General features: G+C 39.3%; 1 pseudogene; it reads right to left on the bottom strand.

Moving 5' to 3' along the window:
* Positions 1-348: 348 nt before the first annotated feature.
* LOC140944607 (polycystin-1-like protein 2) lies at positions 349-26544 on the bottom strand (annotated as a pseudogene).
* Between the last annotated feature and the right edge of the window lie 899 nt (positions 26545-27443).

Below are 27443 nucleotides of genomic sequence, written 5' to 3'. Positions count from 1 at the left end.
CGCACTGTTTCATGCGATATGCAGACGGTTAAAATATGCAGCAGTGCGCCTCTCGTTTTCTCGAACAGCTTTTCCGCGTCTGAATAACATCTTGGCTCTTATTTTTTGTTACACCAAGTCAGTGAACTTGAATTTAAAAGCTTTATGCTTAAACTACCTGATTTTATAGACCTCTTTCATAATGGTAGCCTATTTATATATTGTTTTATATGCATGATAATTAGCCTTTCTGACCTTGTTAGTATGTGCAAAATACAAAAGAATCCTTACTTTCAAACGAGGTCAGAAAGGCTTATTATCATCAATATGAAGAATTTATCGATCCGCCGCCATTATAAAAGAGGTCTATAAGTGCAGTCCCATTCGAAGATCACTTTTAGTGAGGGCTTGCAGAATACAAGCTTAGATACGAAATTTAAAAGAGCTTTCAATAACAATGAGGTCCATCTGAACGTACTGAGAGCAGCTATCGCCTTATTTATTCTTGAGTTAAAGTTCTTCTTCGGACGTCCATTTCTGAAGAAGTTCCAGCCAGTTAAAGGCCTTGCAGGCGAGTGTGTACAGCCATGTAATGTAACCCATCAACGCCACGGTCAGGATTTCAAGTAAGCCCTTTCTTGTTAGTGGCATTACCTTGGAAGCAGAGCAACATTGACAAGCAAGTCAACTTTCAAATTATTCTATTACGAACGAGGAAAAAGGGGTAGGCGACTTACCAATTATAGGTTAAAATCTGTGGTGAAATAAAATTAAGTATGATGAGTCATTAGTAACTTGTGACAATAGGAGAGCCGTATGTCTTTTCTTTTCAAGCTGCCGCCCAGCTCAGTTATAGCCTAGACTGATCAGTCTCAGTGTTTAAACCACGGGTTTAAAAACTGAGACAGTGTTTCATATGTTTTTAAAATCTTTACCAAAAACACCATCAAAGCTCCATGTGTATGGAAAGATTTGGTGACTCATTTCAAACAAGAATTCGAAAAAGCGACAAGTAATTGAAAGAATGGAATGGGATGGAATGGGTTAATGGGATGACTGAACTGAATGACATAGTAAAATATATGTAATCTCTATGGCTAGGACAAAGCAGTGTAATGCAAGTCAATGCCTTTTACATACCGCAGGTGGAATGGCTAGATGTTGCTTCCTGAAATTAAAGTGAAGATGTTTGAAGTAAAGAATGTCTTAGCGATTTTGTGTATTACTGACATCAACATGAACTTCTTTCACACTGGGTTGTAACAAAGCCAAAGAAACGTGATCGTGTGATGTACGTGACTGACTTAGGAATGTACGACAGGAAACAATTCAATTTGATTAGATGAACTGTTCTTGTTCATTATATTTTGTATCATGAAATGGCGCTGTTTTCAAAATATTACGAGACTGGTGATAGCTTTTCAGTTTTCCACAATCAAGGATAAATACAAGAAGTGTTCAAGTGAAATAGCTTGATTTCGTTTGTCATAGCTCTTGGAAGTTTGTCCATCTTCACTATCATGGTAATTTCTTACCTTGGCGTCTTGAAGATGGTTTTCGCGGTCTTTTCGCCAAATATCCTCCAGGTAACTTCCACTGGCAGAAAAATACGAAGAGTGCCTTTGGTTACTACCTATATCATATTCAAGCCATTGAGAGGCGCTTCTTTCGTTATGTGGCGCCGACTGATTACGCATATATTTTCTGTCAGTGTTAGATTGGAGGGATGTCAAGGACTGACGCATCTCTTTACCAATCCGCATAATGTCCTGTTTGAGGTGACCAAGTGACATGTTCTCAACGTTATCTACTATGCTCAGGGATGTAGCTTTTAATAAAGGATACCCTTCGCTTTCGTTATCAACTCCATCGTTGTCCTCTAAAGGTTCCAGCTTTGCTTCTTCCAGGTCACTGTCGTGCCTATTTTGTTCGTCTTTCTGAAAGAATCTTATCAAGCTACACACCATATATTCCACCAATTCTAAGGTATCATCCTTGAGCTTTTGTATCTTTTGACTGGCGTAGTCCATAATAAATTGTCCAAGTTCGGCATCAGCAAAGACCTCTCCCGGGTCAATGTTCTTGACTTCTTTATAGGAGTCATTCAAGATAGCAAGGAACATGTTCAAAAGAACCATCGCCATGGAAGACAGATAACCAAATAGGAACACCGGCGTGATGTATCTGCTCGTCGACTGCAGCTCTTGGAAAAGCATTTCACCTCCAAATAAAAGGAGCAACATGGCTCGTAGGGAGCTATAGAAGGAGCTGTAAGCTTTAACTTCTGACGAAAACACAACAAAACCAACTTGGGTGTAAGCTAGCATGATTATAAAAAAAACTGTCATGAAGGAGAAAACCTTCGTTGCTGCTCGTTGCATTGTCCCTATCACCTGACAAACGTGGCGGTTGAATTTAATGAGTCGAAGAAACTTGATCGTGACAATGAAAATCACGAAGGAGAGGAGATAGGTTTCTAAATCGGACATAAACTCAATGTTGTCGGTGCTTGAAGTCTTGAAGGGATTTTCCTGAATTTTTTTCACAAACTGGCTTGTTTGTGATTCCTTTAAGAAGAAAAAGACAAGAGCACAAATAGTGCTGGAAATTTGAAAAAGCTCTAACCAGTTCCAAAGCCCCGTGAAGTAGGAGCATTTCTCTCGACGAAGCTTTCCAAACTCGGCAAATATAAATACGATGAGAATAATCATCAACAGGAGCTGACAAATCTGGAAAAGTGATCTAGAGTTTGGATCTGGTGAAGCGTATAGTGAGAGGGTCTTGATATTTACTAATGCTTGTGATCCACCGGTAGGTGATCGCTCAAACAGAAGTTTTATCGCAGAAAAAAGTGAGCTTGACGGCTCAAAAACTGTGAACTCGACGAAAACGGCCGCTGTTCGGCTGTCTATCCATCTGTTCTCTTCTAATACTTTGATAACATTTATTGCTGAAAGGGAATTGTATCCAAGCTCGGCAACGTATCCTCTACCATCAAACATGGCCATGACACCCTTGAATGGTCTAATTTGAAGACTTTCCCTTGTTTGGTATCTCCAAGGCCTTGGACACTCACGTTCAAGCTCAAAGCTGGAGAAGAAGATGGTGGAGTTTTGAATTGTTTCCCACCCTGGTTTGTTATATGGTGATGTACTCTCCACTTCACTTGTATAAAACGGAAGACATTTGGGGAACTTCCTTGCTAAATCTGGTTCATTCTTTGCAATCGTGCAACTTTCTTCTGTGGATAGAAATAACGATAAAGGAGTTTAAGCGACGATGTATCTGACGTGTCTTTAGACACATCTACATCTACATTAATTTTCGTCGGTAAGATCGTTAGACATCACACCAACGTCACCATCACTTTTAAGTAAGCCCTCTCAAAAAGTCTTCTTTAGCCTTAATTTTGCATTGTCTTCCTTACTACTATGTCTTGTCTTTAAGCTGTTCACATTGTGGGTTGTTGTTCCCAGACTGTTGTACAGCTGGTGAGCGACTAATGAATCCGGAACCAACTGCTGAATTGCACACATTTTTGGCGCCCTATGGATGAACAGTTACAATATACAGATCTTTCCACCAACGACAATTTGAAAACTGTACCTAAGGAATTGCTGTCAATGTATGTTATGTCAGGCATTAATTTTCCTGCTTCAGGGCACTGAATATATGAAGAGAGAAATATCAATGCAGGTTGTACATATTCCTGCCGCCATAACCCCTTGTGACCTGTTTTAAAACCTTACGTTTCTTCCTAATTAGACCGTTCAAGGGCTTCAGTTGGTTGTCCCAAGATAAAATAAAACCAAGTGCGAAAAGAGAAATAGTGAAAGCTGAGGGCGAGAGAAACCGAGTAGCTCGTTACTTTTTCTTCCATTTTCTGTGCCGCCTTTACCACCACAGTTGGCATAACAGGCTAACCCGAACCCCATCAACTCCAATTATAACAATGACATGCGAAATCAGAAGAGACAAAAGCCTTGACTGAACTTCTTTCGTCACTATTTCTTCGGTCGAGACAAGTATGAAAATACCAAATTTAATGAAGCAAGAGCTACTTAATGGAGTGACGTCATTCACTTACCCGTTTTGATTCTTAACTGTCGTATTCTTGGCATTCCTACTAAGAACGCTGCCCGATTACTGAGAAACCCTTCCTCGTACTTGAATGCTTGACCATTGTACCAGTCAGCATCGTATAGTCTGGGTATCAGAATTTTCTTTGACCATTTCCAAAACGAAGAAATATTTTTCACCTACAAGGTAAAACAGACCTATTTGAAATATGTGGGAAAAAGTGGGAATCTAAGACGATTATTATTTGTAGACCAAAAAAAACAAGTGGTAATGACAGCCAACATGCCAGATCATGTTTATTGTATATTGTGACAGATGTGTATGTTGGCAAACCTTGTTTCATGAACAAAAAAGAGGAATTAGTTATAGTGCAGCTCTCTCGCTCGCAGTGGTGCAACAAGGGTCATAAAATTTGGTTATCTATGCATCCAAGAAATTTGGGCTCTGACAAAATGTCATATTTAATACTAGCTAAAAAGTCTAAGGCATATTCAAATTGTGTTTTACTTGATATTAGACGTCCATGCATCTTATGATCAATTGACAGCTGTCAAAACAGTGTATCGGCTGACCAGTATTAAGACTGTATTGCGGGCTCATGTTTACAACCCATTGACATTAGACATGGAGTGTTTTTAAAAGTTTCGCGCTGAATAGTTACGGAATGTTAGTGATCGCATGCTCAGAACACTTTACTCTCGACAGGTATTTCTTAAAAGCTTCCACGAGAGCTTTGCCTTTAGCCTTGGCTAAATCTATATATTAGACATATGGGAGGAAACAGAGAAGAAAGGCCCCAGGTAAACCTCGCGGTGGGTAGAACGGTGACTAGGAGTTTCGGAGCCCTTTCTTGCGCTTGAAATTTCCGATACCAGGTCATTAATAAGTCCAGAATTTGGGGTTACTTTTTTTTAAAATAAAAGACCGTGATGCAGCCTTGGTTGAGGGTTAATCATTGAGTAGCAAAAGTGTTGCCATTTTTATGTCAATTGTAGTAGTTTGTTTATTACAGGACTTTTTGGGCTGTTCGATTTTTCCTATGTCTGATTTTAACTCCTTGGGGATATAAGAATTTGGCCTCATTGACTCTCCCCATCACTGTTATAATGAATGCACCTCCAGGACTCCCATAGCAAGGTAAAAAATCTATCAGAAAAACGTTTGATTAACCAACCAATCAAATTTTGACTAACCCAGTTTTCTTTCTCAGACAGCTAGGGTATGTCCCACAAAGTCATAAAAATATCGGATTTTTCGAGTCAGTAGCAACCTAAAGAAATTAAAATCCAGTAGCTACAGAAAAACACTTTAAGTACATCTTACCTTTGTAAAAGAATGAAACAAATTGTCCATAGATTGGGTGAGTGTAAATCTTGCCACTCCTCGGTTGCTATAGCAAACCACCATCATGAGAAAAATAAATGAGCCAAAAAGTACAAATTCCACCACCTTGCGACCCAATTGAACAAGACTACTCCTAAATTTGCGAGCTCTCTCCCGCTCTTTTTGATCGAGAATCACGACACCTCCTGTTTGTTTCCCTGATATAGACTCCCCCAGGACTTTTTCCTGCTCCGGTGGTTTTTTGATTAATAAGGATAAGATTGAAGCTACCACAAGGACTTTCATTGGCTGCATCACAATCACGTCTTGGAAGAAGGACACCATAACAGAAACAAGCCATTCATTCGAGGTCTCTGCTCCCCACATCATACTGTAAAACACAATAAATGCTGCCGCGGTCAAAGAAGCCATAGTGCAGATAAACCAAGCAACAAACACAAACCAATGTGGCAAGCATCCCTTGCTTTTTATCCCTTCATCTTCCCGCGATTCTCGCGGTTTTAAGTTTCTGAAGATTGAAACAACCAAAACGTTAACCGGAATAGCGACTAGGCTGCTCTGGATTCCAATTTTTATTTGCGTCAGGCTGACCTTAAGCGGTCCTATCTGTACCGCGTCACCAGGTGGGGTTCCGAAATTGTAAAACATGGCATTGGTCACCATTGCTGCAAATAAGATTGAGACACAACATGCTAGTCTCTGAGCTCTTGTAAAAGGATTATGGGGTGGCCTAGTAAAAACTGACAACCAAAGATGGCGATCCCCTAGACTAGTTGCTGTTCTGGAGTAGAATAAGTTCTTAAATCCTGACAACTCCTTTTTGCCTGCTACTGGTAGCTCTAGTTCTAAGTTTCCGTCCTCCTTCTCTACTGCAATCCACCTAGAAGATAAGGAAAGGAAGACGGAGGATGTTAATGTTAATCTGGAGAAATTTTCAACCCTCCCAAACGGACAGTGTGCATTGACTTCGAAGGAGCAGTGTTACCGTTTTTTATGACACTTTTAACACACTGATCAGGAAGTATTCGTAACAGAGTACAACCAAGCAAAAGTAAGGAACTTGGTTGAAATGAGTCCAGTCAAGGCATGATTTAAAAGAGGAAGTTGTTGGGAAAATTCTACTTAATGTACATTGTAATCCCCAGCCCAATGACTTAATTCGTCCCGGCGAACAAACTAATTACCTTTTTATGCCTGCTACCTAGTTTCTTCTTTTCGATACTAAATAGCTCCAATTCATTTCACTTATTTTTTTCAAGCTGATTATGCCTGAAGACATCACGTACTTTTCTCAACCAAGATCAGTATAAAAAATAAAAAGGTTCTGGATGAGAGAACGTTCTTGGTGGGACGCCTTTGTTGAGCAATTGGGGCTCTGGAGATGTATAGAAAGATTTTTTTAAATGAGTCAAGGCTCTCTGTACCACACCTGTCTCAAACACGTACGGATACAATTCTTCAAAAACACCCACACCAATTGTACCATTGGTGCTTTAAGCGTTACGTTGGAGCAAGAGGCATCGCATGAATGTTTCTCATTCTATGAGCAGTTCGCCCAGAACAATAACGATCACAAAAAACGTCAAGACCAATTATATCACTGGTAGCAATGGGCAGATGAAATCCCCCCGTACCCATCCGAGAAACATGAGGAATTATACCAAGTGCCCTTAATGAGGAGCATTTCAAGAATACAATTAATGGATCCACATCCTTTTCTATTGGTACCAATTGCACCATTGGTGGCAATAGACCATTGGGACCACCAGTATCCAACCAATATAAACGAGGGTAAATATTTTCAATCCTGTCAATGAGATACATATCACATATACCCAATGGAATCACACGTATTTCTGTTGTACCCATACCAAATTGTTAATCTGTATCATCCTATCCCTATGCAGTTTGTTGAATGGCCACATTTCTATCAGCCACACAATGTGACGTCAGCCCTTCAAAGCTCGAGAATTAAACTAAAAGGCAGTATTCAGACGCTTCAGGATTCCCGATTCTTGACTACTGAATGACAAAATTATCTTGTGATCCGTGTAGAAGCAATTTTACATCAAATACCTGTTAGCAACAAAATGCGCCTTTTCACCTGTGGCGAGATCTGTGACGACAACCTGCATTGAGAAACCAAGACGGACGTCTTCCACTATTATCGTGCCAGATGCGAATCTTATTTAAACAGCCAATTGTCTCTCTTAGGCAGAGCGTGAAATTGTTGATGCTTCCTCGAGAAAAGAAGAATCGTTCAAGCTGAGGGTCGGTAAGAGGCACGTTACCTGTACTTCCATTATTACCACATATGGCTATGCCAACATTCGCCGTCGTTCCATTGCCTCGCCACATTCCCGTTTGAATTGAGAGATGATACCTGACGTCTCCTTCGCTCTCATTGAGATGAACGTCTGCAATAACCTAACCGATATAGAATAGGATAAGATAAATGTTATGTAATTAGGTAATGGTAGAGGCCTGTATGTCTGAGCGGAAAACGCCTCGAACCCCCGATCTGGAAGCCCGGGGTTCAAGCCTTGCCCAGCGAATTGTTTCCTAATACACAAAGAACTTTGCTCCACTTTGTCATCACTTAGGTGAACAAATGGATACAAAAACAAAAAAACAAACCTGCAACGTAACGTTTTGCAGAAAAAGGACATGCAGAATACCTCTTGCAAAAGGGAGGGGCGGGGGGGGGGGGTAGTTGGGTCAAGGACACCCCAAGAACCCAATAGCTACGCTAAACATATCAAATATTGGATTTACATTAATATTCTATCTACGTTGTGCATATTAGCATTTATTTACCCTTAACTCATCCTGTTTGTCTTCCCTTCGTGCAAAGACGAGGGCGATCGCGTACAATCCAAGGATGACACAAACTGTACACATTACTACAATGTTCCCTGATTCAGCTAAGTTTCCAAACGCTGCAAAAACCTTATCGAAATCAATGGGATTTGGAGCCACAAAGAAGTCGCCTCCAAAGGCAGATAGATGAGTGCACAGGCAGTGCAATTGTCTAGACGTCGTCTTTGGCCCAACCTGGGTAATTAAAGCATAATTATAACGCTGTCAGCATCCCGGAGATACCTGAAGGAGTCATTATTGACACGTATTGACTTTTTAACTGAAGGTCGATTTTAATTCTTTTAGCAGACGGCATAAAAGTAATTACAAGGAAGTATAAAGTATTTTGAATCCCAAAAGGCAACTAACGTGATGCATGCAGGTGCTCTTTACTACTCGGTTTTCTTATGTTATTTCTTTCTACTTTTATGTTATAAAATGAAACCACTACGCCGACGATACCCAACGTAAGTATCACACGCACTGATTTTGTCAGTTATTAAGAAAAAAAAAAGAGCAGTTCTACAAACAATGGAACGTTTTTGATTAAATGAATAAAATTATGTGTCAAAACTTATTTTTGTAAGAAAAAAAGGACAGAACATTTATAGTGACAAGATAAATTAGTCTCTCTTGATGGTGACCAAAAAATACATCACTTGTAGATACACATTCCTCATAAAATATTGCAAGTACAAAGATTCACGTATACAAACAGTCAATTACTTGAAATGCTAAAGGAAGAACTTCGCAAGCTTTTGCAAACGTTGACTTACCTGACATCCTTCACCCGTCCACATCTCTTTGGATTCTGACCAGTACAAACAACCGGTAACTGAAATGCTTAAGGTATAGTTTACGTCTGTTGAAAAGTTGTAGATTGGAACAATAATCCTTGGGGTTGGAGCAGGAGTTGTCGGGGCGTCCTTTACATCCACACAAGACCGTTTGCCTCTTCTATGAAATGGGTTGCAAGAACGTCTTACTCGACTCAAGCCCTTTTTGGTGTATCTTATTCCAAGGTAATGAATGCCTGTTTTATTAGATATCTGACTTGAAAACGTAAAAGTGTAGGGATCTGATGAGCAAGTACGGCTGTGCAAAAAATTGTGGGTAGCATTTGAGCAATATGAAAAATTGGGAATCGAAATGCTGAAGACATTGTCTTGAGGAGTTGGCTTTGTTTTGTAGTTCACGAACACATCTACCGTTTTTCCCTTCTCAGGTGTCAATTTTATTGTAACCAGCACATCTGAGGAGGACACAGCAAACCTATGGTAGCGAAAGTTGTTCTTTCCTTCGCTAGGTTTTAAAAACAAGTTCTGCGTGGAAATATTCTCCTTTTCAGTTTCTTTGCTCTTATCGGGAAGAGCTATGAAAATCTCCACTGGTTCTGGCAGCCGTGAAATGTTCATAGCTGTACCTCCACTTGCCTTTAATTTGAAGTCCACCACTGAAGAGTTGACTGCTTTAGCACTTTTATCCCACGTAAAAGGATTGGATTTAAATGAGAGCATCTATTTAAAATCAAACAAGCTTCAAAGCAAATTCCTTGTATGTGGTAAATAATCTACGTTAGTATATACACACTCAGTGATCTTGGTTATTTAAGCAATCTGATTGGCTCGCTATCTCGGACTATTTAACAATATTCACCTCTTAGCGAGTGGATAATGTGTGAGCTCGGTGTTTTTCCCATTTTCTTTGGGAACGATCTTTTAAAAGTCGACAAAGTCCTAGGGCTGACTTTTTTTAAGGCAAGAAAAGACTCGGAAGGATTCAAAACGGCGTTTTTCCATTTACTGTAGGTGAGTTTTGTGCTCGATGGATTGTTTACAACTCCCGTTCTACGTTTCAAGTAAATAGGAAAAAGAATGCTACAGGGAGACGACGTCTTACCTCGAGCAACCGAGCCGCCATTTTTGTCAGCACTTCATGCGAAGAACTACACAACAAACCGGTTTGGCTATAAACTTGGCGAGTCAACAGAAAACATCAAAGCTCTACTTTCCTTCTCAGTTAAGGAAACAATTCAAACTTTTAACGGTTCCAATTAAGCCATTACGCTAAGCTGTTGTTTGCGAAGTGATAAACTTGTGAATTGCCATGTTTGAAAATTCTACAAAGATCTATTTTCAAACTTTCGCGTGATTTGATCCATCAACTGGTTTCCTTGCTAAATGACGTCTGACAAACGAGCGCCACAAATTCCATACCGATGACGCGTCACGAACCAGATCTGGGTAGTGCTTATGATTGGTCGCGCCGCGTGGGAAATTTGATTCAACCAATCAGAAGCACTACCCAGATCTGGGTAATGACCCTTCATCAGTATGGAATTTCTGGGCTCGTTTCTTAGACGTCGTTTGGCGGGGAAACCAGTAGTAGCGTCGCCAAATGCCGGCTGTCTTCTCAGGCTAGATCCGTCAATGAAATCGTACTTTTCAATGGTTTCCTCTCTGATTTTGTTGAGATCATTTCGTTTGCAGATACTAAAACGATTATTCTTTTCAATCTCGGTGAGTAGTGGCTTTAGGAATATTTACCTCGATTTCAAAGAATAATTGTCAAATAACAGAAATTCTGGGATACTTGACTGCTATACGTCCAAAGTTTCCTATTTAATTTTGTCATCGGTTTTATTTTTAATCCAGGGAATAAAAATTTAGTTCTTTAGTTTGCAGCTACAGTCTTAGTTTTGTATAGACGTAAGGTGTTGAAGGGATAACGCTTAAGAATTTGAACGGTTATTATGAGGCTGTAGTTTACTGTGCCAAGGTCGATATGAATTGTAGGCTCAATATGCAAGGTGGTGTAGGCGCTCCATGAAATAGACTCTTGGAATACGCATGCAAATCTTGCATTTTTTTAAAGTGGCCATTAGATTTGTTTTGTGCAAGCTATTTACTGCTGTTTACCTGTGAATCAATATTTTCGGGTGGTTTGCCCCCGGAAAATAACGAGTCAGCGGAAGGTAAGGCCACCCCACTTGGTCCTTGCCCAAGCTTCTTGCCTCCCATGTTTGAGCTCTTTTGGCGATCCAACAGAACCTTCAGGGACTTGGTCTTGAACTCGGTGGGCTCTCCGCCAATATCTTTTGTAGACAGCAGACTACCAGCCACTCGAGACACCAGATTCAATGAGGATCGTGCTCTTTGCTTACTCTGTCGAAGAGAGAAAGTGGATTAGACCTTCTTAAAAACTTAGAGGAGCAAAATTATAAAATAAGACTTGTAAAGGAATTTGTTTTGCTTGTACTGTCCAAGTCTGTGCAACAGAGCCATGATCATCTATTCCATACAACCTTCACTATTCCAAAACTTAGCCTCAGGCTGGTTAGCTCAATGGATTTTGCACTAGATTCAGACCAACACTTTGTTTTAAATTCGCAATTTTTAGAGTCTATTTAGGTCACTTTTGCATAAGAAGGAGAAACCATACGCACTTTCTCGAAGGACTTCAACTGCCCGGACTTTTGTAGCATGTAAAAGAATCACCAGGACGAAGCAATCTCTTTCACTGACTACCCCATCCCTAGTGTGTAGCTCCTAGCAACACTTAAGTTGGAGCCCAGCCCTGTTGTGTTGGTAAACCTGGTAAGACCAACGCAACCAGTGTTCTATTCAATAAATCCCCTCACACAAAAAACATTTTCCATGGTCTATACTCTTATGGAACACGAGAAATGACGTCGTTAATTATTTATACAACAGTCGATTATCAATGATTTTGCATATAATTGATACTACAAAAATTGAAATTCAGTTCCACAGTTTTGTTGCATGGTCGTTAACTGAAGTCAGTGTGTTGATACTTAAAATGAAGGTTGTTTTGTAGCTTTGCCAGCCTTTCAGCAGACTAAATTTGTCATAAAAAACCGAATGTAAAATTTTCGAGAGGGTGAATTTTCCTTCTTACTTTTTCTTTCATCGCCACTTTCTCAGCTTCATTACTACCCTTTGGCTTTATTTCATCTCTCTCTACAGTGTCTGTCTGGGCTTCACTGGACGCAGCGTCTAGCACGTTACCGATACCACTGAATAGACTGGTACCTATACTCTCTATCAAGTCCGAGTCCACGGATCCACTTGAAAGTTCAGTGGAAATAAAGTTGGCAGCATTTCCTAACAAGCTCAAGGCATTGTCCTGTAATTGAGACATCAACACAAAACCACATGCATTTACCTTTTATAGTATTAATTTGTTCTTATACTGAATTAACCTGTATATGGAAAGAAATACAATACTATAGGAAAATTCATTACCAGAGCTGGGAATTCCGCGTTAAATTGCATGTGAAAACCGATGTCGCACGAGTCACGAAGCTCAAAGTCATCTCTGGGTTATGTTAAAGACAACGCATCTTTCCGGAAAGGTGCTTACTGACGGACTCCCAAGTGGAAGGAAATCAATAAGAAATTTCTTTAACTTGGCAAGATTTATGTAAAATACAGAATTGATGTTTGTCAGTGTTCATCACTTTTATTTACCGGCTTTCAATAACCCTCTGAAGAAACATGAGCACTAGATAACAATAAAGCATTACGGTATTGCGGAGTAACGCGTAACTAGAAATTTGGTGTATAACCGCGACTAAGAACCTGCTGGTCTTCATAGAACCTGTTAAGCTAAAATGTGCCAGTTAGGCCCCCTCTATACAAGAACCTGTTTAGCGTAAAATTTGAAACAGGGTCTTGTTTTCTAAATAATCTCTTTAACAATTCTGTGCACTTGGGCAAATAAGCAGATTCAACATTTAGGATTCTCTTTGGAGACATAGGTGCCTTATTACTCTAAATGCAATTGTAATGGCATACAGGTTTTGCCTAAGGAATGAGCTGAATACCACCAAATAATCTTAGCTACAATGTATTTTTTGCTTCAGAAAATAAGAACCTATTTAAGAACGTAAATAGCCTAAATTTGTGTTAATTACAATCTATGTAACAACCAGTGTTTAGGGTAACTTGGGGAAATGCAGGTTCTTAGGCGCGAGTTTTACCTGTATGTATTGAGGTAGTCTTTTTACGTAAAGCCGCAAAAACATCATACCTGAGAATCACTCGAAATCCCATTGTCGCTATCTGTAGCTAGAGCAACAACTCCCACAACCATTGTAGCTTGCGGGAGACTGCCTATTTTTACTGTCGTCATCTTTTGGAGTAAAGCGTTCTTAAACTTAACAGAGGAGAAAGCTACGTACAGTTACAAAAATAAATTTACACAGTTTCCAATAATTCGGGGCTGCAACATTACTGAAAGAAATTGAGTTTCTCACAGCTTACTAGGATTTGATATGCATGTTACGTTTCTTCTTTGTATTTTTCAATGGCCTGTGAGTTTCGACGATACTTCATGATACTTTTTTTCTTTTTTTTAGCTCTCTTTGGTAGCCAATATATTGGATTAGCTTGGATTTGACACGGTAAGTTTTTAACTCCCTTTATACGAATACATCTATGCTATCTGCCGATCGCTTTAAGATAGCGTCTCATTAAATGCAAATGTGCACACAGGTAAATAACCCATTCATAGCATGGAATATCATCCCCGCGTTCAACTAACGAAACCTATCACTGAAATAATCAATATTGCCTTATTAACGTTCCGAGGATCGTGTTAAATTACAACTTACCGAGTCGCCAGCAGCAGACAGAACAGAAAACGCTATTTGCATGGCCTTGTTGACATCGCCTGATTCTAGGAGATTATCCAACTTTCTCTGAGAATCTTCTACACTAGAAGCCTTTGGTGGCCAAACCTGTGAAAAGTTGAAGGTTAGCTTGCATGAAACCAATGCTAAAGTATGTGCAGTAAAGCGGAATTCAATTCTTGAATGGGCTTGAAAAAATGAAAAGTTGAAAGTGCTGTCGAAGCTAAACACGGGGGGATTCTGGAGGCATCAATTCCCACAGCTACCTACGGGTATGTACAAGTCTGAATGAGGTAAGGGGAGTCACAATATGCTGATACATTCTTAGCAGGGCCATTATAACGGGGATCAAGTGTTACGCGCGTCCTACGGGTATTTACCGTTATTTTGCGTAATAAATACCTGCGCAGTGATAAGCTCCAACGAAGAATCACCTAAGGAATCTATGATTTGTAACTTCAGATAAAGTGAATAGTTTGAAGCCTTGCTGCCTTCTGGTAACTCGGTTGTCACATTTGGCTGCCATCCTGTGTAAAATACTACGATGCCAAAATTCGTTTGATATGAAAACTGGTAACTTAGTGGTGTATCAGGATCCGACCAGTTCACACAACTGATTTTAAACTCAGTTTCGATGGCATTGCCTATCCTTGGCTCCATGAAACATCCAGAATTACTATCTCGCCTCGACGGCGGTGAATTGGTGCGAAAAATGTGCTCGTCTGTTCTAAAGCTATTGCCGTCTATCCACGCAATAATATGTATTTTGTAAGTCTTGTTTCCCATTAACAAAGACCTGTTTAAAGATGAATCCCCTCCATTGAAGATTAGATTTGGACCGTTCAATGATGTCAACGCTATTGTGTAGAGATTATTGATCTCTCCCCAAGACTTGTGAGAGCCATTTTCAAGACGAACATATAGAGACCAGCTGTAATTTTTTATAGCAGAACAAGAAATCCCTTCACATTGGGTGTCGAACATAAATTTTTTCCTGATGCTGACCTTTTGCCCACAGTTTGCGACACATCTGAGAAATAGAAAGGAAAAGTTAAATTAAGATGTACTGTACTTGTAAAAATTTTGGCTCCTATAACTAATGATTGAAAACGTCTTCGTCCTCTAACTATCTGCAATTAATTTGCCTCCATGAAATTGATGATCAAATTGATTCCACTGCTTCATTTTAACTTAACGTACAACAAAAGTCCATTGTCCAATGTGGTCAGAAGAGTGGTGAGTTTGTTTTTACTACCCGTCAGGTGTTGTTGAGATATTCTATTTTTGAGTGGCTCCATTTATTCTCTCTCAGACATGTTAAGGCATGGGTGACCTCGTAATTTGCATAATTTGGCGAAGTGGCATTTGAAACGGATTGTTTTGATCAGATGTCATGAAACTTGGCAAACAGTTTCAGCTCGGTAGCCTTAACAATATGTGACATATTCATTGGTGAAATATCCCTGCATGTATGCCTAAGTGGAGCAATGATTACGAAATAAAGAAAAACAGGTCACGTGACTTATAAAAGACTTTAAAAACTCTTAATAAAAATGCTTTAATCCACCCTGTAAGACTAACTGACAATCCAGACAGTTTGCCTGACCATTTGATGACAAGTATTTTTAGCTTGAAGTTGAACAGCCTTGCCCCGTTTGAGGAAACATGGTTTTGTGACTTCATGGTCCAGGGAATGTCACGTGATGCTTGAGATGAATTTTTTAAAAATATTTTAGTGAGATATATCTTATCATATCTTTGTGGAACCCTTAATTCGGATCCTTCTGTGTTATTGAAAAGATCGTTGCTTTCTCTGTGGGGGTCTTTTTAGCCTTTCAACCATGCCTTGAATTGCCTGAGCTTGGAAACGTTCCATAAATTTCTCACGTCCACTTGCACTATTGATATCACAAGAATATGCCAACCGATGACGAGTGGGGACAAGACATTCCTGTTTTGAAGCTTGAAAAAACGCATACCCTTTGGCACCTCACATGACTGGTTTATAAACCTATTAATCTGGCCCCAGTTGCTCAAAAGGTGGATAAAAGAGTTATCGACTGGATAAATCACTATCTTGCGTGGCAGGCGTTTGAAAGGGAAGGGAAAGGGAGTTTTGGGAAAGGGAGTTTTAGGCGCGAGAGAAACGCGAGGGGCGCGCGAGGAAGGAGGGAGGGAAACGCCTGCCAGGAAACCATTGTTTTTCTCGTTATTAACATTTACCAGGCGAATGTTAAAATCCTGATTAGTCAAAATTTGATAAGATCTAAATAGCGTGTTCTAATTAGTCACCTACATGTCATTCAGTTACTTGAGTGTTACCAATCACAACCAAACATATGTCGTTAGTGAAGCGTGTTGAGATTTCTCTACGGGAATTCATCATTAGAAGGCATCGATTTCAGCTTCAGAGGAGAGTAGAAAAAGCAGTTAAAGAACCGAATGAAGGAAAAGGCCTGTCAGCAGATGAGGTTTACTGACTGGTTCTGAAAAGTATTATCCCCCAACGGCTTGTCGGTTTTACTTGCCAGACGAAAGAAACGAAAAATCATGCTGCCTGTGTGCTTGTTATCTGTTGTTTGACCCACGTTATCAACGCAAGATAATTGAAGACGAAACGATGTATAACTTTTGGCGATTTTTGGTCGAGGAATTCTTCTTGCCTGTTATAAAACCGCCAGGAACTTACTTTAATAATAAATTGTTGCCTTCCTGCAGATCTTCGAAGTTCAGCTCTTCTTTCCTTGCCACCAGCGTTCTAGTGTGCTCGGCTGGATCCAGTTCGTCCTGATAGAAACTCAAAGAGTGCGTGACGGCAAAGTGTTTTAATTTTTCTTAGGCAAACATTGCAGTGAAAGTTGTGAGGAGCCGCTACATTTCTTATTAAACGGTTTTCCAGTCCGATTCCTTCAGCAACAACTTGAATAGATTTATGCTGGATTTTATGTAACTCGGCACGGGTCGTTGCAACTTTCAAGGAAGATTCCTTCGATGGACGACTGCGTTTGAACTTTTTTATAGTACTTTTACTTTAGATTGCTTTAGGAAAACAAAAGAAAAACAGTGCGAGAAATACGACTAGAATACGTGCATCGCGGCCAGACTTATTTGACAGCTAGTCATTCACAGTTGCGTTATTTTTGTTATTTTTTTAATTAGTAGGCGGGATGGCGAAAACAATGGCTTCCTTGCAGGCGTTCCACTCCTCCCTCCTCCCTCGCGCGTGGTCTCGCGCCCTAATTCCCGGCCCCTTCTCTTTCGAACGCCCGCCACGCAGGCTAATCACTATCCAGTGGATAACGCAATTGGTTTTCCTAGATGACTTAACAATAACGCTATCCAGCCTTTGAACAACCGGGGTCTAGTCTTAAGGGGGATATCTCCTTGGGCGCACATGCTTAAGTAAAATAAACTTTGTTGTGGATAATGTAATAAAAAGGGATCATTCCTTACTTTATGGCGAATGAAATGTTAGTGTCTGCACGAAGCTTGTGGGATGCAGTTGCAAATCTGCGTCCTTGAGACACCATAACTTGAAACACGTAAGTCCTCATTGAGAGCAACAAGTCAGCCTCAACAACTAGATTTTCATTTGAAGTATTCTTGATAAGATTGCCACCAACAAAGCACTCTGTGGTATTTTTGTGGTTCTCGCCGACTGAAGTAAATGGAAATAATAAATTGGGTGAAGTTGAATCTTCAACCCAACAAGTCCAGAAAAAGTTCCTTTTTTCAGCTTTAGCTCCAAAAGAGTCTCGCAGTATACCCTTGACATCTGAGAGTAATTGCACAGGCTGTCCACCTTTTATAATTAAATCTGGCCCACTAACCGTGACAGTAAGACGCGGTAAGATCTTGATAAACCCGTAGTCGTACGAAAAGGGTGTACTGAACCCTTTTCGCTTCACGGAAACCCGCACTAACGTGAGACTCTTATACATCTCCTCAGAGTTTATTACAATGTTCGTTTCATTGTTTAGTTTCAATTCGACAGCTGTATAGAATTGACCAGTTGCCTCATCAATGGTAAAAATCTCCCATTTAAAGTCGTATTTCTTGGAGGTGGAATTAACAAGTCCACTTTTCACAGATATCCGTGCCTCAACTCTGTAACGCTCCTCTGGTAGTATCTCATTTGCGGTCTGTAAATTTTTGCTTAGATTCAGCGAAACATTGGCAAGAAGGTCCACTTCATTGGCTGAAAATATTGAACAATTATTGAATGAGAATGAGTATCATATAATAAACTATTTGGAGTAAGCTGGAAATCGGTAGCTACCAAAGTAGCATGAAACGCACAGTAAGTTCCGGAAACTGTATTGAGACAGGTATGACACCACTTAAAATTAGTTACTTAAGTTGATAGGTACCATTTTTACCTGCGTATTGAATTGTGAAGAAATTTGTGTCAAATGAAGTGTCGTGTCGATAAGATATTTCATCGATTAACTTGTTAAGTATATTTGCCTGACCCTCTCGGAGACATTCTATCAAGACCTGAGCTTTTACCATTGCCCCATCCTTTTCTGATTCCTGTGGGCTGTAAAAAAGCGAAACCTTAGTTTGGAATAAAAAAGGTAAGAGAAACACAACGACAGCAAAAAGCCAAAAGACGAGGAAGGAAACAAATTCTACTGTTTTCTGACAATACTCCTGTTTGAGGAAATGGAGAAAGCAAGTTTATCCCGAGAGCATTACTCGCACGGGCCACTTAAGTAGCGTTTATCACAAACCGATTACAAGCGTGCCAAGTTAATCAAGTACTCAAATAAACGTACTCTTCGAAAGGTAAGAGGTATCACGATTGTCGTTGGCAGAAAAAGGGCGAACGACAAACAAAACCACGAATTTATAGCTCTCCTTGAGTGTGGTTCTCGATGCAGCTTGGACCACACAATACGATAAGGTCTCGCTGCAACAGTCATACTGTCAAACCCACAATCGCCCTAGGCAAGGAAGAGGCCATTCTTTTTAAGATAAAAGGAATAACAAAAAGAATAATACGATCAACAAAAACAGGTGTAAAAGCTAGATAAAACAAACAACATGTAGGGAGGGGACAAGAATAAGAAACAAAGGAATACAAATATGAATAAAATACAAAAAGCAGTGATAGAAATGCTAGCACTGGTTTATTTTACGATATACTTGAAGTCTCTCATGCTACACAACAGACATCTCTTAAGGTAACGGAAATGCTGATCGAATTATTATAATACATAGATTTAGCCAGAGCTAAAGTCGAAGCTCCCGTTTATTCATTTTAAATTTACTTCGGACAATGGACTTAATTGAAACCACTGCAAAGAAATCCACAAATCCACAAATCTATACTTAACTTTAGGGGAGAACCATATGACTGAAAAACATAAACCTTAGCTTGCGATCAATTAAAAGCTAACAACTGGTCGAAGGAAAACTTCAAAAAGAAAAAAAACACGTAACCTCGATGAGTTGGCACCTGAGCCGGCGATACGGTCATGTGACTCTCGTCAGCGGACACCCTGTTTTGAGAGCTGCCAATTGACCATAATATGGATATCTATTATCAAGTTAAACACATGTTACAGGCTCCCACACTAGCTAGAAAGTTTGACATTTCACATTGGTTGCTCAATGGTGCGGACGGACAGAATACGGTCACGAGATTACCAAAATTTCTCGGATGGATAGATTACCAAATTTTCTTAGGTATGGGGCCCGTTATTATACTTAATTTAGCATTATTTTATACTGAAAATCAGTAGCTCATAGTATGGGGGTTCTGATCACATGTATTAACTGTAAAAATGTTAATGAAATCCAGGCTACTTAAGTTGTAATTTAAGGAACACAATTTTATCACGATTACCTCGATCTATACGGATCTCGACCAAAATAGAAATACAGTGGAAGCTCTCGTAAGCGGAAACCCTCGGTACTCGAAAAAGGTGTTCGTAACTAGAGCTGGCCGCTTACAACAATGGTGTTCGTTTATATGCAGCTATTAGATGTGTAAGGGTTAAATGGTCGCCAAAGAGAGCTTGCCCGGCTACAAATAAATACTGGGAATGCAAAAAAAAAAAAAAACAACTGTTTCTCAGTGTTTGGCTATACGGTTGTTTTGACGACGTTGTAATTCAGGGACAAGGATAAAAATTACGGGGTGTGTTTCGAAGTGTAACCGAATGTGTATGTGAAAGAAACAAACTCTGAAACTGATATAAATTAATTGTGACGAGCAGCCAGCGATATGAAAAAGCTGCCCGCTCACAAGAGTGTCCGTTAAGTGAGCTTCCAATGTGTATTTAACAAAACCTGAAAAAGGCGGATCCAAGATAAAGCCATTGCTAATGTTGAAGATTATCAATGTGTTAGCCAAATGTTATCAGATACGTTTCTTTTGAACTGTTTTCGCCTAATGGAGAGGAAATGCTGAGGAAATATGGGTTCAGCCAATAATGTCATCAATATGAAGTCATGATGACACCCAATTACGTCATCGTTTTAATCAAGTTCTACATAGATGTTGACGTCGAGGCTGTAACATGGGCGGTTTTACAGTTATAGAGGGGAAGCCTCAGAAAGGCCTCCCTCCCAGTTAGCACAAACAAAAGCCCCATCAGTATAGGATTACCGGTAAGGAACAGAAAAGAGATGTGATGACGTCACAAAAAACAGATTTTTGAAATTATGGGATTGGTTGGCATATTTAGAAAGAGGAAGATGAAACTTGCCAAAAGTCAGCCTGTTGGAGCAAATTGGTGAAGAGATAGTAGCAACGTTATGCTCCGACGACTCCTTATGAAGCCTTCTGTGACAGGCGTGGATTGTTAACGGTACGATCTAAGCCAATTTTAGAAGGATTTGCAAGGAGTCATCTCAGCAAACCGGTACTTATATCTACCACCAATTTGCACTAACGGGCTGATTTTTGCCATGGGGGCTTTTTTCATCTTGTTCTTTCTGAGTATGCTAACCAATCTCATGATTTCACAAATTTGACTTTTTGCTTTGGACAGGGCACAAAGTCACAGGGTAGTAACATCAATTCAGTTTTCTCCTCTTACATGGTAAGCTTTGGATGTGTCATGTTGGTATGAAGGGTCCACCGCGACATATCTTTACACAAAAGGGGAGAAAGGCAATGTGGAGCTTAACTGTCTGCCTTTTTGTTTGTGATATTGGCTAGGAATCAAAGACTGACTCTTCCCTTGGAGTATCTTACGTATCGTCGTACTTTAATTCCTGATGCTAAACCAACAATATTTGACAAAGTCTCACCTAAAATGCAGCACTTGAGTACTCAAAAACCCGAGAATGTTTTTCAGCAGATTAGTGACCTAGAAAAGATTTTGGTAATGTTGAAAAGGTGAGTTAATTGTATATTCTGTAACAGCAACAACTGAAAACCAACTCAATTTTAATCCCATTCAGACCGCTCTCAAAAAAGTTGAATAAAGTCCAAACCGTCCAAGCTATGACCGCGAATTTTAATAAAATTTATCTGGAATAATTTTAAAGTCGCCTTCAAATGCACGTCAACAGTGACGTTATCATGGCAACCGATTGTTGACAGGCATGTTTTTCAAAATTTGCATTTTTCTGATAAAAAAGTTTTTTTCTTTTTTTACTTGTTGGGTTACTACATAACACTTAATTTAGCATTCTTTTATTGAATTAATTTGAAATGTCAATGTAATTCAATCTCTTTAGTGGCTAATTTGGGGAAAAAAGACATGAATTTAAAGTGACAAGGTAGAAGATGCTTGGTTAACTTCATAACTTGGAGATTTTTGTTTCCTAAGCATCCTTTTATACACAGATCAAATTATCTTTCGCTTTCTCTTTACCTTGATTTATACGGGTTTTAGGTAAAATGGAATACATTTAAGTAATTCAAAATGACAGATCCAAGAAGGCAGATCGTTCCAGTTTCTTCTTTAGGTAATTTATGACGTCATTATGACATCACTAATATGGTTAAAGATTATATATGTGTTAGTTAACTTGTTGGCTACATCAGACACTTTACTAGTTAAGGTTTTTTGCTTTATGGCTTCTTTGAGGGAAACTTTGGGTTGAAGAATATGAAATCATAATGACGTCACATTTTACGACATTATGTCAATCGAGTTATGTCTAGATTTTGGAAATGATGAGCACATTATTCTGTGTAACTTTGGTGGCCGTATTATGAGCGATTTGGAAGTTATAGAGGAGCGCTTCTGAAGTCCACTCCCTGGTCACAGGAAACAGAAAATGCCCAGTCTGAATAGGGTTAATAACACTTCATCTTTGTCTTAAATCATACCTCTTGTTCTACGCCAGCTGCAGTTGAGCGCGACTTACGATGGTCATCCCAAGATTCCAAGTACTCGATTGTGAAAGGTGAATTAGCTAGCATTAACCAGACCACGACGTAGTAATCTACAAACAAACATTCAAAATTGTTCGACGAAAAGGCCCAGTTCAACAATCTTTAAACGCGACCTATTATTTGCTGTATTGGTCACTTTAAGATTCCAGATAATCAGTTTTGTTTTAGACAAAGCATTAAGTAGAGTACCTACGTACTTGTCTAAACACAGGGCAGCATCTTATACTTCTGAGGCACCTTATGTATTACCACATTGTCAGTAGAATTAGAGGCTTGGTAACCAAAAGAGACTGTGCTCGATAAAAACGACCAGCACCAAAGCTTGTCTTTTTTTTGGAGGGGGGGGGGGGGTGGGGGGAGGGCAGCGAGGTGTACAGTCATTCAGTTAGTAAACTGAAAAGTCGGCATTTACGCATTTACGCAAACGTGTAACTGAGCGAGTGTTTGGCATTGAGAATTTTCAGTCACAAAAAGACGTTCACCCTATTCTGCTACGTACCGGCTATCTTATGGCAACAGCAAATAAACAAACAAAATGTTGTCTAACCTGAGTGACAGCCATACAGCTCCATTCTGACAGCGAAGTTGTTTGTCCAGCTGATGGGTCTTAACATGACACTTGAGGCTTTGGCTGGCAGAATTACGCGGTTTAGTTGTATTGTGTTACTGTCGTGATTACCCATAAACATCTGCGGGGAAAATATTGTTTTAAGTTCTTCAACTGAACGTCAAGCAAACATTTTTTCCTTCCTTTAGTTATGCACTGCTACCCGTGGTAATGATCGTTCACACTCTTTTAAAATTGTACAAAGGGTACTAATTGAATCGCTTGAAAATTACTCTGTTGTAATCCTAATATACTCACAAAAATGCAAAAGAATAAAATTGGGCAATGCAGGACTGGTTGAAAGTTGGAGACCATAGGCCCTCTAGTCTGTATAGGTAAGGTAATGTCGAATAATAAGTTTTTCAGAAACAGAAAAGAACAAAGCAAACAAGCAAAACAAAAGACTTCTAAGAGCGCGTTGCGGCTTCCAAATCATTAACTTGCGTTTTTTGAAGAGGAAGTTCTAAGTGTAGCAATTTAGGAATAGTTATTTAAATTTGAATGTCCATCTATTTCTCGCCAATCTTTTCGCCATGTTTTCTCTTTTGATTATGTTATAAAAGAAATGGCAAACGTTCCAGCTGTGCACTATCGAGTTATAGATGCATTTGGAAGGTTTGCTAAGCACTCAAGAAGTTAGAGTTGCTCTCGGCTACGCCTCGAGCAACTCTTACGCTTCTTTAGTGCTTAGCAACCTCCCACGTGCATCCATAACTCGATGGCTGCACGCTGCACGTTTACCATTTCTTAATTTTCAGTCAGTCAGAGGTAAGAAGTTGCTTGCAACACTTTTCCCGCGCTCGACGCCGATACATTTGCGGCAACTCGACAACTCGTGTGCTTTAGTTTTAAGAATGCAATATTCTGTCAGTAGAAACTCTGGTAGTACTTAGCATGGCACAGCTTTATGTCATGGACGTTTAGAGTTCTGACTCCGGTTGTTTAAAGAGTGAATAGAGCTATCCACTGAATAAATTTCAATCACTGAGTGGATAACACAATAGTTTCCCGTAAACCGTATTCACTGGAGAATGATTTACCCGGTGGATAGCAACTATCCAACGTTCGAATAACCGGGGCTAGCTGAGGATGGCCAAAAATACACAATACTCTAGAACATTCCTCGTTCGACAAACAAATTTTCAAAATAGCCCTTGGTTAAATTTATTTTCACCCTGAAAATAAATTTAACCAAAGGCTATTTTGAGAAGTTGTTTGTTTTGTTTTAGTTGTTTTTTTCCATTCTTAGATAGTGCCAATCCAGGTTATCCTACATTTTTAAAGCTATAGTCAAATCAATTTCTCTTTCTATAACCAGAGATATTTTTCCCAGCTTTGTAGTAAAATTAGGTAGTCTTGAAAGTACTTTGGAAAATCAGTTGAGATGTAACAGAACTGAACAGGACCCTCAGCTTCCTTTTTTTTATAATGGAGGAAAATTCTGTAAAAAAGTTTGTTGTGAAAAAAGTCGTCAGGTGGCCGCTAGGTGCCTATTTTCCCACATAATGTTTCGTCTTCAACCTTTGTTTACCACAACGATATTCTAGATACTACTTTTTTCGGCGCAAAAAAAAAAAACACATGGCATGGTATATTTACTAATTTTCAGAGCACGAATTTTATGTCCCATTGGATTGCATTCATAGGTTCGATTTTGTGAATCATGTAGAAGTCTGACTTTTTTGTGGTTAATATTCTTTGTTTAAAGGAAACTGAGGTTCTCCATGGGGTGCGAAAGTTTCTCTTTTCAGTGTTGTACACAATTTCGATTTCATTTTCAGTCATTTAACTCTCACGATGTTAATCAATAAGATAATTTTCAAAAGTATCTGATAATTATGAATGTTAAACATTAGGCCAATTGATAAACACTATATGAATCTGGAACAAAACACATTTGATAAAATTGCACCTGCTTGGTTGCACCAAACATTTAACAATTAAAGATAAAATGCAGTATTAAAAAAGATTACCAGAAGTTGTACTAAACTCTGACTCTTATGAGAGGCATGACGAGAGACGCAAAATGAGTTATTCGTTTCTTCTAATCTATATAAAGAGAATACTGATTCATTTAATTAAGTCTTTCTTTTAATGAAACTTTGTTATGAAAATTAATCAATGGCTGATTTCGCATCATCCGGTGATGCTAACTTCTTTAGCCTATAACTTTTTAGCTTGGTAATACAGTGAAATGCTGAATTTTATAACTCTCAAATTAACATCAATAAGGGCCACATAGTGTGGCCTTAAAGTTAACTGTGCATATTAAAGATTGAATTTTGTGATTTGAACAGGGATCACTTCTGATTTAAAGGACTTTTGCCAATCATGTTCTCGAAACGTATAAATAAGAGCTAGAGAAATGCTAAACCACAATTCGAAACCACAATCAATCAGTAAGTTTATATTGGGTCAAAGCATGGATAGGTAATTTGGGCTAAAACTGAGCAGATAGTTTTTCCAGGCACAAAATGTATATAAAATATCGTGTGAGCACGCCGAATAAAAGAGAGAAAATAAGTGGAGCGACGGAACTCGCACATTTTACTCACCTGTCCAGAAACCCGCTACATAAATTATTTGATTCAAGGAATCGTCCCGGACTTCTTATAAGGCAGAGTTCAACTGAAGCTGTTCTATAGTTAGACCTAATTATCTTTATTTGAATACACAAGATTTCGCCTCAGAAGCTGCAACCAAAACGTTATTCTGCAGAACACGCTCACGCCCTTTGAAGAGACTCTTAGAGTGGCTCATTAAGTTATTCCGGCTATACGCATGCACTGCAGCAAGTCGATTGGTCTGGCGTCGCCGGCGTAGTGTAGTGTCAACTGTTAGTGGCTAGAGTAATCTCTGCTTTTATATTTTACTTTAACATTTTGTATATTTCTTACTTGAAAACTGCGATCCTAATTGTACTCATCAAAAGCGAACAAAAAAGTTTGAAAAAGAATTATTTAGAGTGTCGGTTGCAGTAACAGGTTTAGTTAGTGAGAGTTAACACATTGTGATATAACAGACCGGTCGCATTAGATCCCTCGAGTCTGGATTAAAGTGGTCTGGAGTTAAAAATGTTGGCTAATTTCGCCTAAGGCAGAAAGGTTAGATAAACGTTATAAAAAAGTAACTCTTCTTACCTGGGCATTATTTCCATTTCTCTCCCGGAAGAAGGTGTAATCCTCCTTTCCTTGACTGTACAGTAGAATATACGCTGTCAGCCATTCATTCACTGACACATCACCATATCCTTGAGTTGCTATCCCTGTTATCACCATAATGCGCCCGATTTCTACCTTAAACCAGCTACTGCTTAACTGGTCAGTGGCCGATCGATATCCCTGCGGCCAGCTTGTGATGTTGAGCCTTGCTCTATGAGGGCCAAACGTATTAAAGTCATTATCAAACGCTGACGAAGCGTGAAGCTGGCTATTTTTGATTCTACCATCCGAGATTCCCAAGGGTTCGAAGCAGGTGGCTAAAATAGTAAGAAAACATGTTGAGCAAATATGTTTTCTTGTTTAAAAACATTAAAGCTTAGTCTAAATTCGTAATAGGAGCATCATTACCTGTAATTTCAGGTGTTTCTCTGTTGGGTTTTGCGTTGTAGCAATGAAGGAACCCGTACACGAAAATTACGATAAATGCTCCTAAAGATGCCATGCTTAGTCGGATTCCGAATGCGACATAGACAATAAACTACATAAATTATAGAAATAAATCACCAGAAGACGGCCGGCGCCAGCGAGTTCAGTTGTCGACTATCAAACATGCCGCGTTATTTTGGAACGCAGAAATGTTTTGCTGACGGTGCATATCCAATTTGACCTCAAACCACGGCATAAAGTCAATTGAGGCAAACGTAACAAAAGCCTTTAACTTTGTTACAACTTCCACGGATTGAAGGGAAAAAAAGAATCGTTAAGTTTATAAATAATCCGGTAGCCAGAACTAACTGTGTCTCACGCTGAATGTCCCTGGTTGTGCGCAAACACGTGAAATGATCTTTGTTATGAAATGTGGTGAATACAATGTTACGAGTGCTATGATTGGTCGTTGTCCATGATCTATTAAAAATAAGAGCACCGACAAAGACGACATCACCGGAAAATTGTTTCCTTTGTTTTGTCCAATCGACAATTTTAAACATCTCCACGAAATTTTTTCGAGGTTTGAAAGCCTCAGGAAAAGTTTAGAAGATGTTTATAAGAAGATCAATAATATAATTATATAAAAGAAAATGTCGAGACAAAAAGAAGCGCTGGTGACTTGGAAATCGCTGACCCTGGAACAAATTACCAACGTCATCATGACGTCAGACACATGTCAAAATGGAATCTTAAGGCCTTATTAAAAATGCCATAATGCTTTCCCCTCAAAATTTTGCATAAACATTGTTTTCAATTTGTCTTAAGACTAGCAATCGTCCCAAGAGAAACTGAAAACAATACTTATGCAAAATTTTAGAAGAAAACAATGGGTATTATGGTTTCGTTACACAGCGTGAAATACACTGTGAGACAAGAATTGCTACATGGTAGGGATTAATATTTAACACAAAG

Source organism: Porites lutea, chromosome 7, assembly GCF_958299795.1.
Source record: "Porites lutea chromosome 7, jaPorLute2.1, whole genome shotgun sequence".
Classification (NCBI taxonomy): Eukaryota; Metazoa; Cnidaria; class Anthozoa; order Scleractinia; family Poritidae; genus Porites; species Porites lutea.
The sequence above is the reverse complement of the archived record's forward strand: the minus strand, read 5'-3'. Positions and strand labels throughout refer to the sequence as shown.